Source organism: Apium graveolens, chromosome 10 (genome assembly GCF_009905375.1).
Source record: "Apium graveolens cultivar Ventura chromosome 10, ASM990537v1, whole genome shotgun sequence".
In the NCBI taxonomy this organism is placed as follows: domain Eukaryota; kingdom Viridiplantae; phylum Streptophyta; class Magnoliopsida; order Apiales; family Apiaceae; genus Apium; species Apium graveolens.
The window spans coordinates 159,126,412-159,143,418 of record NC_133656.1 but is presented as its reverse complement, the minus strand read 5'-3'; positions in this window follow the sequence as shown (position 1 = coordinate 159,143,418).

Below are 17,007 nucleotides of genomic sequence, written 5' to 3'. Positions count from 1 at the left end.
TAAGGGTTTCGTTGATATATAAATATTTTTTAAATTTTAATTTAACCAATTATATATTATTTTAATATATTTATATAAATATATAATAATTATAAATTTATAATAAAAATAATAAAAGGATTAGGATGGAACTCTGCTTCTAGTTTAATAAGATAAATTTTGATTTTAGTTTAGCAGTTGCTGTCTGGAGCAGATCAATGCTGTCTGGATCAGATCAATGCTGCAACATCAAGTTTTTTGAATTTTTCATTCGATTCCAACTTAGCAGTTGCTATCTGGATCTGATTAATGTTGTCCAAGACTGGTGGCTTAGGAAGAGTAATTTCTGGCACAATTACTTGACTGACTTGTATGTTTAGCAGATTCCCCCCCCCTCACTTGTTGACTCCTCTCGGCTAACTGGAACAATTGAGTCTTTCTCCCCCTTTTTGTTAGCATCAAGTTGAGTGGAGGTGGAAGTCTGTGCAGCCACTAGCTTTTGAAGCAACTGAGTTTGTTGAACTTGATGTAAATGGATTGCAGTGATGGAAGCTTCCAAGATTTTGAGTCTTGTGTCCAAGGAGTCCACTTTGCTAGCTAGATTAGAGTTTTTCCTTAGTTGTCTGTTGATGTCAAGCATGGTAGTGTTGGGAAATTTGGCATCCAGTCTTTCAGAAACATCCTTCTTGACTTGATCAATTTCTGTTTTAATTGCAGTGACATCCATATTGTGTTGAAGAGATTGAATTTGGTGCAGTTGAAGAGAATTGAGATGTGCTTGAAGAAACTTCTTGGTGTTGGCATTTGTTATAGCTTGAAGAGCTGTCTGAGTTTGTTGAATGATATGAAAGAGAGTAGACTTGAAGTGTTGCTCATCACATTCTTTGGAAAACACCCAAGATGGAATGTTTGACCTGGAGCTAGGGCCTGCTTCTCCCCCTATGTTCATAAATTCTTCTTCATCATCATCTTCAATCCCAAATATGTCTTCAGAACCACCAGTGCTATAATCAACATCATCATCAGCTGTGGGTGGTATGGCTGTGATGACATCCTTGGCCCTTTGCATAGAAGCCGTAGTATGCACCAAGTTGAGCATCCTTTCAGCATCCTCACTGCCCTGTCCAGCTAGAGATTGCTAAGCTGAAATAGGATGAGTAAATGTCTCAGCATCCAAGGAGATAGAATCTATGACAACTTGATATTCTTGCTGAAATAGTCTCTCCTTTTCTGCATCACTGACATTCATTGACTCACTAACAATGGCTTCCATCCTTATATCTCCTGAACCTGCATTTCTCTCATTTTATCTATTTTCTTGCATCAAGGGCTCCCCTTGGCTCACAACCTTCACACCCTCACCTTCACCTACTAAGGTAGAACCCCCCTCACTCACTTTTGCCAGGCTAGAAGAAATAGACTACATAATTTCTCTCTTTTCCTCTCCTTTTGCCTGAGAGCAACTCAGCCTCTCACTCTGTTCACTCCCTTCCCTCAATCCTAGGAGTGATTGTACAACCACTAGCTCATATACACTTGTAACAATTGTTGAAAATTCAGCTTGTGCAGAGAGTACCGATGGATGAGTAACATCCTGTTAGATATATTTGTGATGTCCTGTCTAATAGTGATTTGTGTTTAGTTTTCAGATCTTAACTAACAGGACAAATCAGGACTTAACTGGAAATAAGTACTTATACTGAAGTCAGAACTTAAGATATCAGAACTTAAGTTATCAAAACTTAAGATATCAGAAGATATTTATCAGGAGATAATATCAGGACTTAATAAGACATTCAGATAAGGAAGGCGGCTGATTGAAGGAAATAAGATTAAGACAAATACAAGAAGAAATATGCATGGAAAAGGATTCTATGAAGAATAGAATACTTGGAGGAAAAGATAACTAGTTGATATATTTTAGGATGCAGACTTATATTCGATATCAATTAGAAGATTATCTTGTAACTGTGTGTCTATATAAACACAGCATAGGGTTTACACTATATGTGTTATCTTAATCGAGAATATTATTCATTGTAACCCTAGCAGCTCTCATGATATTTGTTCATCACTGAGAGAGAACGGTTTCATTGTAATACTATTTTATTAATAAGATTATTCTGTGTTTCATACTTGTGTTCTTAATTCGATTTGATTGTAGTATACATTATATTCAACCCCCTTCTACAATGTGTGTGACCTAACAAGTGGTATCAGAGCAATCTGTTAACACATATACAGTAAAGATCCAAAAAAATCATGTCCGAAGAAGAGAAAACTCCAACCAAGCCCACCAAAACTGAAGAAACTCCAAAAACTCAAATCCATAATCGATATGAGACTATTAGGGTTCCCATACTGAAACCTTCTGAGTATCCCATATGGAAAGTGAGGATGACTATGTTTCTGGAAGATATAGATCCAGAATACCTTGATAGAATTAATGAAGGACCACATAAGCCAACCAAGCTCTCTGTTGTAGTTGCAGATCAACCAGCAATGACTGTACCAAAGGAGAAAAGTGAAGATATCTCATCTATTGCCAATGATGCAAAGGTAAGGCATTTGCTGCATAGTGCCATTGATAATGTCATGTCAAATAGGGTAATAAACTGCAAGACTGCAAAGGAGATATGGGATGCCTTGGAAATAAGATGCCAGGGAACTGATGCAATTAAGAAGAACATGAGGACTATACTAACTCAAAAGTATGAGCACTTGGACTCAAAACCTGATGAGTCATTAACTGGTTTATATGACAGATTTGTCAAACTCTTGAATGATCTGTCACTGGTAGATAAGGAATATGATCTTGAAGATACTAATCTTAAATTCCTTTTAGCTCTTCCTGAAAGTTGGGATTTGAAGGCAACTACTATAAGAGACAACTATGCTCTTGATGAAACTACTCTTGATGAAATTTATGGTATACTCAAAACTCATGAACTTGAGATGGATCAAAGAAGCAAGAGGCATGGGAGAAAGTTAAGAACAGTTGCTCTTAAGGCTGAGGAGGAATCCCCCAAAGTGGATGTCTCAAAGAAAGACAAAGGAAAGGCTCTCATCACAAAGTCTAATTCAGATTCATCAAGTTCTGATGATGATGATGAGGATTCAGAAACTGAAAGTCTATCTGAGATGGATGCTGATGAAGAGATGATGAGATTGTGTGCTCTTATGGTGAAGGGCATCACAAAGATAGCTTACAGGAAATTCATAAAGGGAAAGAAGTTTTCCAGGAAAAGTGGAAGTCTTGATAAGAAGGGATTCAGAAAATATTCAGAAAATCTGAAGGCAAAGCAGGAAAGTCTGACAAAGGAGATTACTCAAATGTCAAATGCTACAATTATGGTGAGAAAGGCCACATATCTCCTGATTGCAAGAAAGGAAAAGGTGACAAAGGCAAGGCACTTGTCACAAAGAAGAAAAGCTGGACAGACACTTCAGATTCTGAAAATGAGGTGAATTATGCCTTGATGGCAAATGCTGATAGCAGTTCTGATGTTGCTGAGTTAAAGGTACCTCAAACAACTTATGCTTTTCATACTGGTGATATTATTGAGTTGAGATCTTATCTTAAAACCATATTCATTAGCTATAGAGATCAGACTTTAACATATGATAGGTTAACTTCTGAAAATCTGGCTTTTAAGAAAAGGAATGACTATTTAGAAAAAGAGTTAGTTATGTTCCATCAAACTCAGAAAGAAAGAGATGATGCTTTTTATGTTAGAGATGAAGTGTTAAAATTAATCAATATTTAAAAACTGAGTTATAAAAGGAAAGAGAGATTATCAGGACTTGGACTAACTCTGGCAGAACAACTCAGAATTTACTAAGTAGTGGAAACTGGAAAGAGGGCTTTGGTTATGGAGATGATAAAAGTGAAACAGGAACTGAACAAATTAAGCCAATTATTGTTAAAAAGACTAATAAACCAAAGGTAAATCCTGTTAAGTTTGTAGCTAAAACTGTAAAGTCTGATTCTGAAAAGATGAAAAATACTGAGACAGAAGTTAAGGCAGAGTCAACTTCTTACAAATTGAAACAGGATAAGCCAATTGAAGTTAACATAGGCTTAATGACAAAGAAGCAGCTTAAGTATAAGCTGAAAGAGATTAAGAATGTAAACAAGGTAAAGCCACCTAGGAAAAATAGGAATGGAAAGGAAGGTGTGAATAAAAGCACTAATTATATGCCTTTTCCTAATGCTCCTAGAAAGAAATGCTATAATTGTGGAAATTCTAACCATCTGGCTTCTTTTTACAGGAAGAATAAGAATATAAACTCCTTACCTTCAAAGTCAGGAGTTAAGAGTCAGTCTGTTAGGTTTAAGCCACAAAATCCTTATTTTCATTGTGGTAGTTTATGGCATTCTATTTATACTTGTAAGGAATATCATAGTTTGTACTATGATTATTATCAAATAAAACTTCTTTAAAGAAAGTTAGCATTATTCCTTCTAGTGTAAGTTCTGATGCAAAGTCTGATACTGTAAATATTGATAAGAAAAATGTTAACATAAACTCTGATGTTAAATCCGCTGCAAATGTTAACAAACTTAATAAGGCCAAAGGATCCAAGCAAGTCTGAGTCCTTAAAACTAATAATTAGTGGTTTTTATGATTGCAGGGCAACATGAAAAACATCCAAGTTCTGGAAAATGGATGTTCAGGACATATGAATGGAAATAAAGCCCTGTTATCAGACTTTTTGGAGAAAGCTGGCCCAGGAGTTTCTTATGGAGATGGCAACATGGGAAAAATCTGGGATATGGCAATATCAACCTTGGAAATGTCATCATTGAAAAAGTAGCTCTAGTCTCAGGACTTAAACACAATCTGCTAAGTGTTAGTCAAATCTGTGACAGAGGTTATCATGTGGATTTCTTTGAAGAACACTGTGAAGTTGTAAGCAAATCTAAAGGCAAAGTTGTTCTAAAGGGATACATGCATGGTAACATTTATGAAGCCAAGCTTTCAACAAGTTCTGATGGTTCTGCAATCTGTCTGTTAAACAGATCATCAATTGAAGAAAGCTGGGATTGGCACAAGAAATTCTCTCATTTAAATTTCAATAATATAAATGAACTAGTCAAGAAAGATCTTGTGAGAGGACTGCCAAAATCAGTATTTGCTCCTGATGGCCTTTGTGATTCATGTCAAAAGGCAAAACAAAGAAAATCTTCATTCAAGAGCAAGACTGAATCTTCAATTCTTGAGCCTTATCACCTACTACATGTTGATCTATTTGGTCCAGTGAATGTCATTTCTATTGCAAAGAAGAAATATGTTATGGTCATAGTGGATGAGTTTACCAGATACACATGGGTGTATTTCTTGCACACAAAAAGTGAAACTGCATCTATCTTGATTGATCATGTCAAACAACTGGATAAATTGGTCAAAGACTCTGTGAAAATCATAAGAAGTGATAATGGCACTGAGTTCAAGAATATGATCATGGAAGAGTTCTGCAAAGACCATGAATTAAAGCAAGAATTTTCTGCTCCTGGAACTCCACAGCAAAATGGAGTTGTTGAAAGAAAGAATAGAACTCTTATTGAAGCTGCACGAACTATGCTTGATGAAACAAAGTTACCAACCTACTTTTGGGCTGAAGCTGTGCAGACTGCTTGTTTTACTCAGAATGCAACACTTATTAACAAGCATGGAAAGACACCATATGAGATGGTGAAGAAAAAGAAGCCAAATCTGAAGTACTTTCATGTATTTGGATGCAAGTGTTTTGTTCTTAAGACTCATCCTGAACAGCTATCCAAATTTGATCTAAAAGCTGATGAAGGAATTTTTGTTGGATATCCACTTTCCACAAAAGCCTTCAGAGTCTACAATTTAAGAACAAGGGTTGTCATGGAATTTATCAATGTATCTTTTGATGATAAGAAGATTACTGGACTTGAAGATTTCAATGATCATGATCAGCTGAGATTTGAGAATGAAGCTTTAAATTCTGATTCTGTAAATTCTGATAGTCTAAATCCTGATACTGCAAACTCTGATGGGTTAAACTCTGATGTTATTGAAACTGTGGTGACTACGCCAAAGGAAAATGCACCTGTGCAGGGGGAGCATATTAAAGATCCAACCACATCTCAAGAAGCATCAGAACCTAGAACAGGCTCTTCAAGTTCTAATTTATCAAGTTCTGATAGGCCAAGTTCTGATAATTATGGAAACTCAAATTCTGAAGGATCCAACTCAGAGAGCATGATTTCAGGGGGAGCATCAGAAAATGTTGATAGAGACAGCATGGATCATGGGGGAGCATCCAGTTCTAGAGATAATCTTCCATCTGCAAGAAAGTGGACTAAAGCACATAAACCTGACTTGATTATTGGAGATCCTAAAGCAGGTATTAGAACTAGAACAACAACATAAAATGAATGTCTCTATCATTCTTTTCTTTCTCAGACTGAACCAAAGAAAGTGGAAGAAGCTCTTCAAGATGCTGACTGGGTGCAAGCAATGCAGGAAGAGTTAAATGAATTTGAAAAAAATAAAGTGTGGACCCTAGTGCCAAGACCAAAGAACATATCAGTTGTTGGTACAAAATGGGTGTTCAGAAACAAAACTGATAGTGATGGCATAATTACAAGAAATAAAGCAAGGCTGGTTGCAAAAGGATACTCTCAACAAGAGGGAATTGATTATGATGAAACATTTGCACCAGTTGCTAGATTGGAATCCATAAGGATATTTTTGGCTTATGCTGCTCACAAAAAGTTTACAGTCTTTCAAATGGATGTAAAAAGTGCTTTTCTTAATGGAGAATTGGAAGAAGAAGTATATGTTGAACAACCTCCAGGTTTTGTAGATTCAAAATTTCCTAATCATGTCTACAGACTTGATAAAACACTTTATGGCCTTAAGAAAGCTCCAAGAGCATGGTATGAGACATTAGCTCAGTTTCTTCTGGAAAGTGGATTTAACAGAGGGACAATTGATAAAACTTTATTCTATCTCAACCATGGAAAGGACTTACTTTTGGTGCAGATATATGTTGATGATATCATTTTTGGTTCTACAAATGATAGACTTTGTAAAAGGTTTGCCAATCTAATGCAGTCAAGATATCAAATGAGTATGATGGGAGAACTTAGCTACTTTCTGGGCCTTCAAGTCAAGCAGAATGAAGAAGGAACTTTTATTTGTCAATCTAAGTAAACCAGAAATTTGTTGAAGAAATTTGGAATGCAAGACTGTTCAAGTGCATCCACTTCTATGGCAACTGCAACAAAATTGGATAAGGATACCGGTACATCAGTAGATATTACTGATTACAGAGGTATGATTGGCTCATTACTCTATCTAACTGTAATTAGACCTGATATTATGTATGCTACCAGTCTTTGTGCAAGATTTCAAGAAGATCCAAGAGAGCCTCACTTAATAGTTGTGAAAAGAATTTTTAAGTATCTTAAGGGTACAGCTGATCTGGGATTGTGGTATCCTAGGGAATCAGACTTTAAGCTAATAGGTTACTCAGATGCAGATTTTTCAGGGTGCAAAATTGACAAGAAAAGCACAAGTGGAAGCTGCCAATTTCTTGGAGACAGATTAGTTTCTTGGTTTAGTACGAAACAAAAGTCAATTTCCACATCAACTGTAGAGGCAGAGTACATTGCTGTAGGAAGCTATTATGCACAGATTCTTTGGATGAAGAATCAGTTACTGGATTATGGGTTAGAATTTTTTTTAAAATCTCTATTTACTGTGATAATCAAAGTGCTATTGCTATGACAGGTAATCCAGTTCAACACTCAATGACAAAGCACATCAGTATTAGGTACCACTTCATAAGGGAGCATATGATGGAAGGTACAGTGGAATTGCATTTTGTTCCAACAGATCAACAACTAGCAGATATCTTCACAAAACCACTATGTGAAGCTACTTTTACGAGATTGGTAAATGAACTTGGAATGGTTTCAGGTTCTTTCTCTAAATCTGCTTAGTTTATGTTCTGATATATCAGACGTTATGATCAGTATTTACAGATATTACTATCTTTATGTAATTTGTGCTTAAATTGAAATTTACTAAGTGCTGATTGTTGCTGATGTGAATTTCTAAACTCTGATAGTGATAGGAACGTTTCTGTGACTATTCAAACCAATGAGGATAACTGTGATAGATGCTGACCTAATAGTCTTTAATATACTAAAGATCCCATGTTTGAAGTAATTGTTTATGTGGAAATCTTTTAACACAAGCAAATTCTGATATTGAGCTTAGTTAAGTTTACTTTGTGTATCTTATTACTAAGTCAAAAACTAGAATAGTGCTTCTTATCTGTTAAGTTCTGATGTTGGTAAATCTGATGGATGTACTAACTGTTGATAAGCCTCACTTATCAAAAGAAAAAGAAAAGAAAAGAAATAGATATCAGGTACTCCTTTGAGATCTAGAGAAAAATATATGTGGAAGGGAAGACCCAAGTGCATTACTGGTATTAAGTAATATGCATTAGAAAAGCAAAATAAAATTTTCTTGGTGACTTTTCACATTCTCTGATTACTGGAGAAATACTCTGATAATAACATAAATTATGATAAGCAGTCGTGACTCACTTACACTGAGAAGCCACAGTAAAAAGGAATTTCAAAAGATGCATAAAATAAGTACAAAACAGTTGAGGTGGACTCATGCATGAACTCATTCTATAGTAGATTTCAGACTAATGACAAATTTGAAGCAAAGTTCTTAGTTATGCCTTATTTTTAAGATGTACTGAAGTGAATCAGACTTAACTCTTTGTCTGATATTTAGCTTAGAGCACAAACTTACACTCCATATGAATGATGAAAATTATTGTGGTGATCAATGTTATTTTAGATGAACAGTTTAAGTGTTAGTTGCATAAATTCTGAGGACAAATTCTGATGGAAGTTCTGATGATTAAGTTGTGTTGAAACCATATCAGTATTTGTGAGAAGAATTACAGAAATAAACATTCACTTTTTAAGTTAAGAAGCCATATTCTGATAACTTAAATTATGATAATAATCAAGTTCTGATGCTGACGTGGCAGTATTTATTTCCTTGATTTATTTTTAGGTCAATACTTGAACGGTTATATTTTATCAGAATATTAGTTTATGTGAGATAAAGACAGTAATAATCATTTATTTAGTGGAAACAGTTTTTCTTGAAAAACTGCATGAACATAGTAATCATTACTTATTTCCCATGCCCATTAACTTTTGTCTTAACTGCTGCATGCCTGACAGGTGTAACATCTGTTCCACTTCTCAATAACTGTTGTCACGTGGGGTGTCTAAGTAAAAGAGATAAAAGATTTCCAAATCTTTTATTTACATTTCTATTCTATTTACTCTCTCTTTTTCTTATTCTCTCATATTTTTTGACGGTTTACTAGACAGACATTTTATCAAACACTTTTCAGGCATTCTAACTTCTTACCTATTTTTAATGGCACCCAAGGATATAATCTTTAATGGAGCAAAGTTTGTCCCCAACAACTATGCGTCCATTCTCACTAAGAGTGAAGCTCCTTCGAAACTTCATTTTATCCAAGATTTCTTATCTCATAGTGAAATTGGGTTCGCATTAACACAACCAACCAGTATATCTGGAACTCAAGTTCCGAAATTCTGGCGTACTGGACATTATGATGATGGTGGTAAGAATGGGATTCCAAGCATCGTATTTACAGAAAATGAGGTTGAGTATGTTGTTACTCCGGGAGCAGTTCGAAAAGCTCTACACCTACCTGAATCCTGTCAATTTAGTTCTGCTTTTGAGGAGCCATTGCTACAACAAATGATGGTAAGTCTTGGATATGAACAGAGTTTGACTAAGTTGGGTCAACTCAAACGCCCATATATTCGAAGGGAATGGAGCTTCTTCTTCGATTGCATCACAAAGACGTTTGCCAACAAATGCTCCAACTTTGATTCTATTCCCATTCTGAGTCAGCAAATTGGGTATGCACTCCTAAACCAGTCTCATTTTGATTATGCAAAGACTGTGTTATGTTTTATAGGAGATAGAATGAAAGAGGACAGGAATGTAGTTTACTTTGCTAGGTTCTATCAGTTAATTTACAACTACTGTACATCAGATGAACCAAAACTAGCAGGTGAACTCATAGAACCTTTTAGGTTAGCAAAAAGGGCTTTTACTGATCTTTTAACTGTTGACAACAAGAAGGGAGTTTTAAGACCCCTTAGAATTCCTTTATTAGTAAAGCAAGCTCTTGTAAATGCTGATGCTGCTACATATTCATTGCTATATCCTGATGTCCAACCCATAAATATATAACAGCCATCAGCACCTACTCCTGTCACTCCACAAACACTCACATCAGAACATGCCAATCAACCATCAGCACCTACAGTGCAGCCTTCTTCTTCTAGAGCAAAGAGGACTAAGATAGTACCTCAGTCACATCAGAAAAGAAGGAGGATGATTCCGAGAGATGAATCAGAAGATGAGACACAGGTTCAAACATCAGAACCTGTTACAAAAGTAGCTGAGAAGGTCTCTTCTCAGAAAGCTTATGAAACTGGGAGTTCTAGGCCCCTAAAAAGGCTTAGAAAGCTAAATTCTGATGACAAAGCTCTCAAAGTCTCTCCACCCTTGAAGAAAGTGAAGAAACAAAGAGCTAACAGGGATATAGTTGAGTCAGATTCAGAGGATGTGGAAGCAGCAACTAAGGAAGGGGATCAGGAATCTCTGATCCCAAAGGAGCCAATTGTGATTGAATCCCTTCCATCTACACAACAAGAATTTGCTGAAGCCACTGAATTTACACCTCCACTGTCACCAATTCAAGCTGAAGAAACTGCTCAAGACAGAGTGCCTACACCTCCTGTGTCTCCTATTATTGAACAAGTACATGCTGAAGACCCAGGTATAAGTGCTGAAATAGATATTCACAGCTTGGTTGTGCCTGAGGTTCTGTACTTAGAAGCTCCAACCATTCCTCAACATACTCCACCAACAACACCAATTTTAGATGCTGATTTCAATTCAGATATTCCAACAACACCTCTTCTGAATCTAGATGATGAAGATCAGATATTAGGTGAGCATCAGAATTTGGATGTTGATAAGAACTTAGAGGATGATTTTGAAACCTCTGTAGCCTCACATACTATCATTTTATCAGAGGATGTTGATTCAGCAGACTTTGTAAGTTCTGATGCTGCAAATGCTGAAAATACTGGTGAAGCTGCTACAAATGAAAATGCTGATGCAGCTGGTCCTTCAGGACATGCACCTTTACAAACAGGTAATAAAGCTGATTTGATTAAAAAGTTTGTGAGAGAGGATGCACCAGTATCTTGGAGTGAAACTCCAAGAGGAACATAATGGATCAAGGAGCGGAACAAAGTTGATTTTGTTCCTACTGCAAATATTCTTGCTGAGCACCTGGCTAAAGCTGATGAGATGCTGGTGAATGATGACTTTAAAGCACAGCTCAGAGTTACTGCATTGAGTACAAGGCACCTTCAAGGTCAACTCAAGCCAAGGTGAACAAAATTCAACAAACACTGATTCAGCAAGACATGAATGTCAAATTGGAAAAGAACAGGTTTTTTAAACCAGCCTTTGACCGCATTGGGTATATAGAAAAGACTCAAGAAAAGCAGCAAGCTCAAATATATGATATTTTAAAGAATCAAGCTGCTCAACAAGATCAACTCAATGAAATCTAAAACTCTGTGGAATTGCTTGTCTCTCTCCTTCTACCAGATGATGCCAAAAAGGGGGAGAAAGTGATTAAGTCCAAATGCAAAACTGATCAACCACTGAAGGGTAAGGATGATGGAAATGAGGACCAGGGAAACTCTAAAGGGGTAGAGGTCATGGTCAAAACAAAGGCTTTTCATCCAGGAAAACAGGAACTTCTACACAGAGATCAAGCTTTGATGCTGATAGACGAAAAAGTTATGATAAGCAAGTTCTGACTAAGCCTGATGTTCTGATACAGGGTAAAAGTCAAGAATCACAGAAGTTTATGCAGACACTGAAGCTTAAGGGGAAGGAAACAACAGTCTACTATCAAGACCCCAAGTTACAGAAGCTGGATGAAGAAATTTCAAAAAGACTATTTCTCAAAGACAATCCAGGAATGGACTTTGAAAGTCTGAAGAAAGAAGAAGCCAGACTTAAAGCAGAAAATGTCAAATCCAATTCTAAAGCTTCTATTACTACAAAGAAACCTTCAAAGCCTAAGGGCATTGTGATTAAAGAGAAGACAAACTCTGAGGCAACCAAATTTGAATCCAAATCCAAATCACAAGTAGAGGTAGATCCAAGGTTCAAGGGCAAATCTAAGGTTGCTGATTCTGTAAAAATCTATCTGTCAATTATGGATCTGGAAGCAAAGGATGATGAAGATACTAGTCTGATTTTGAAGAAGAAGAAGAATATTCAAACAACCTCTGACATAGCTCATGTTGTTCAAGATCAGGACTTAGTAAATTCTGATATGACAATGAAGCAAGTAACCTCTGACAGAGCTCAAGTTGTCTTGATATCAGAAGATAAAGGAAAGGAAACCTCTGACATTGCTCATGTTAAACCTTCAAAAATCCTACTACCTGGGTTTACTAAAGCTCAACAATCTACTCAACCTTTGAAGACTACATCAAGTGGTTTTGAAGCAAGAGTTATTCGAGGAAAGGAAGCTAGATACAAATCAAGATTGGGTAGTTCTAAAGAAAAGAGAGTAAATAATACTACCTCTGATCCAACCTCTTTGAGTGAACCAGGAGTGGGAACAACTCCTGAAAGATTGAATCAACTGAAGACTGTACAAATGGTCTACTACTCTGTGCTAAAAGAAGATATCATGTTATATTTCATGACAGATGAGAGGGTATTCCATATAAGAAAAGATGCTATTCATTTGAAGTACTTTGAAGAATTGCAACATGTGCTATTTCTACTTCAAGTGATGAACAGATCAACATATGGTGCTGCCAGATACATAAGGTCTAATATTGAAAGACAAAAGAAATTATACTTTGTAAAGTCTGACAAACCATACTATCCTAAGTACAGAGCTCACAATGGTGATATTGTTGAGATGAAGCCTAATACCGCCAAAATCACTACATTTCTTGGTATTAAGGGACTTGAATTCAAACTAGAGTCTGATAAAGCCTATGTCATCAGACTGGATCAGGAGATAAGGAAAGTAAAAATAAATGATCTCAGGGCTGCTATCTTTCAGACAGGTGAAGATACAATTGAACTTAAAGATGTAAAAAGGAAGATGCAGAATGAACTTGAATATGCTGAGAGAACTCTGTTGAAGAATTATCTCAGAACAACTCCTGACATTAAAGAGATCACACACTAAAGCCAAGTCAAGGACTACAATTGTTAAATTTTGAAGGATATACAGGCTAAAGCTGATATCAAACTTTAAGGATGGTAAAAGCTACAAGGACTGTGAGTTGTAGTTACTTAGTCAAATTCTCATATACATTTGTACTTCATGTTTTTGACATCATCAAATATCTATTGAACTTGTATATTATGCTAATTTACAAGTTGGGGGAGATTGTTAGCTATATTTGTGATGTCATGTCTAATAGTGATTTGTGTTTAGTTTTCAGATCTTAACTAACAGGATAAATCAGGACTTAACTGGAAATCAGTACTTATACTGAAGTCAGAACTTAAGATATCAGAACTTAAGATATCAGAAGATATTTATCAGGAGATAATATCAGGACTTAAGAAGACATTCAGATAAGGAAGGCGGCTGATTGAAGGAAAGAAGATTAAGACAAACACAAGAAGAGATATGCATGGAGAAGGATCCGATGAAGAATAGAATACTTGGAGGAAAAGATAACTAGTTGATATATTTTACGATGCAGACTTATATTCGATATCAATTAGAAGATTATCTTGTAATTGTGTGTCTATATAAATACAGCATAGGGTTTACACTATATGTGTTATCTTAATCGAGAATATTATTCATTGTAACCCTAGCAGCTCTCGTGATATTTGTTCATCACTGAGAGAGAACGGTTTCATTGTAATACTGTTTTACTAATAAGATTATCTGTGTTTCATACTTGTGTTCTTAATTCGATTTGATTGTAGTATACACTGTATTCAACCCCCTTCTACAGTGTGTGTGACCTAACACATCCATCGGGGTAGTAGTTGGGACAGCCGACGGATGACTGCTGTTAGGCACATCCGTCGGGATACAATCACTAGCCGACGGATGAACAATATCCATCGGAATAGAAGAAATGACAGAGTTTGGAGTAGAAACTATTTTGGACTCTGTGCAGATTGATGAAAATTTAGGAACAGAAGTCTCAATAGATCCTGAAAGAATTGGCAAGTGAGCCAACAAATCATCTAGAAGATGATGCTCACTTGTACTGAGTTTTGGCTTCTCCAACAGAGTTAAAGAAGGAGAATCAGGGATTGATGTGTGAATCATATCCACATCCAGAGAATTGGTGGGAGAGTTTTGTGTAAGATTTTGGCTGTGACTCCACATTTATTGGAGTCACATCAAACTGAGTTTGAGAAGGTGCAGTGACTGAGTCTTTAGGTGCAGTGACTGAGTCTTTAGCAGCAGTTTGCACTGTGTGTGATCCCTGTGCATCCCCAAGTTTTCTAGATTTCTTCTTTCTTGTATAAGTTTGGGTTGAGTCTGTGTCCCTAGCCCTTTTGATCTGTGCTCCTGGTTGGGAGCTTGTTTCAATAATAGCATCCTTTTGAGAGGATGAAACTAGATATGTGCTAATTTCCTTATTAAGCACCACAATTTGTTGGGAAACTGTGGTGTGGCTAGGTTTGGGTACACTCACCTCACCATCCTTATTCTTAGGGTTTCTTTTATGTTCATCCTATCCCTCACCAATCTTACCCACCTTCACACTCCCCTCTTTGTGTTTGGTAGATTTTGAAACCGACATCTTTTGAGAGACACCAAAGTGTGGTTTCTTTGATTTAGATTTTGAAGGTTTGGATTTTGTGATTTGGGTAGGCATCTGTTGGGTCATTGACACAGATGCCATAGCCACATTCAATGGCAAAGAAACTTGAGAGGTAGAAAGAGTAGGGACAAAAGCATTTACCTCACTTACCTGAGGGCCCTCCATGATAGGCAAATAGATAAGGGGCACCTCCTTGTGGTGATCAGCTCTGTTTAAATATGCAATTATTCTCCTCTCTTGAACCCAACAATCCGGTTTGTGGTTTGGGTTCTCAATTACAAGGTCCTAACAAATATGGTTAGCAATAATCATAAAGAATCTAGCATAATAAACATTTCTAGATCTCTTTTTGATCTCCCCTAACTTGTAACCTAACTCAAACATGATAGCATCACTAAAATTATAGTAATTATCAGTAAGTAGCATGTAGAGCATGTTAAGCATAATAGTATTGATATAATAAAGGTTTCTTATCTTACCAGAAAACACCTTGGTAACTACAACACACAGATAACTCCACTCTTTCCTAAGACCTAGCCTCCTAATCTCACTTAACTTAGTGGTAGGAAGTGCATAGCCCATAGAATTAAGCTAACTAAATCAGCATCTGTGTGTGGTTTAGTAGTTGTGTTAAAAGGAATTTTAAAGCATGCTTGAATAGTATCAATGTTAATGCAAAATTCCTTACCTTTAATGGAGAGAGTTATTGTTTTGTCAGTTGCCTGATACACAACAGTAGTCCATGATGTGCCAAATATAAATATTTTAAATTGCAAGCGCACAATTTTCATTTTAATATTTTGAGATTCGTTTCTCAAGGACTATAAATTTCTCGCAATTCCTTAATTATTAATTTAGGCGAACTAGAACTTTAAGTGGGAGGTGAATTTTTTTTTTCTAAAATTAATTTAAAATCTACAAAGTCGAAAAGAGAATTTACTCTAACTAAACTAATTAATTACCCCTAAATTAATTTAAACTACTAAATAGTTCAAATTAAATTAATTATCACTAAAACATTTTTTTATCAATAAAATCAAAACTAATAATTACAGAAAATTCTACAAAAATTTGGACATGACAAGTTCGTTTATTCGACTAGCCGAAAACACAATCACTTGCTAACTACGAAAAATAAATTGTATCTCAAATAACCGATCCAAAACAGATGAACTATAAATACATGTGAACAACACAAATAAAACAACGAGCTGGGCCAACCCAACAAAACCAAAAGAAAAACAGAAACAACTCGGTAAAGCAACTCAGTAAAATAACACAAAACTCGGGAACAAAATAAATCGCAGCTGTGACTCATTCAAGCGAAACAGATATCGAACAACAGCTAATAATCGAACTCGGAGAAAACACAGAGAGGCGACTCAGTACAATAAATTGGAATCACAGCAGTGACAGAGCAAAACAAAACTCGCGAAATAACTCGAGCCGTGACAGCTCGGAAACAAACGAAAGCGGAACTTAAAAAACAAGTCGCAACAATTGGAATCGAAGACAGGGGACTGAAATTTGCAGCAACTCGGCGTGGTGACTCAGTAAGTGAAACGACTCGGCGCAGTGACTCAACAAGTGAAACGACTCCAACTCAGAAAAAACAAGAAAGCGAAATTCAATAAACAAATGGCAGAAATCCGAAAATGAAAACAGGAGAGCTCGAACTCGGACAACTCGGTTCTGACTCGGTGAACATAGATTGAGATTTAGACTAAGGGTTTTCTTTTACGATTTGAAAGAACAAAAAATGAGGTTTGTTCGGAGATTTGTAAATAGGAGGAAGCTGGGTTTGGTTCTGGACAAATTGAACTATGTGTTTTAAGAAGTTATGACACTGGAAATAGAAGAAAGTAGGGCTTGGCAGGTGGGTTTGATTTACAACAGGGGAATAAACGAAGTAAAATGATATTAAAACTGATTATTTGAGATTAAAACTAATTAAACACTGAGAATTAACTAATTAAAGGTTAAGCTACAGTAAATTAAAATTTATTTAATCGACCAAATTCCAAACATAAATTGATTTAATGTAGGAATTTAGT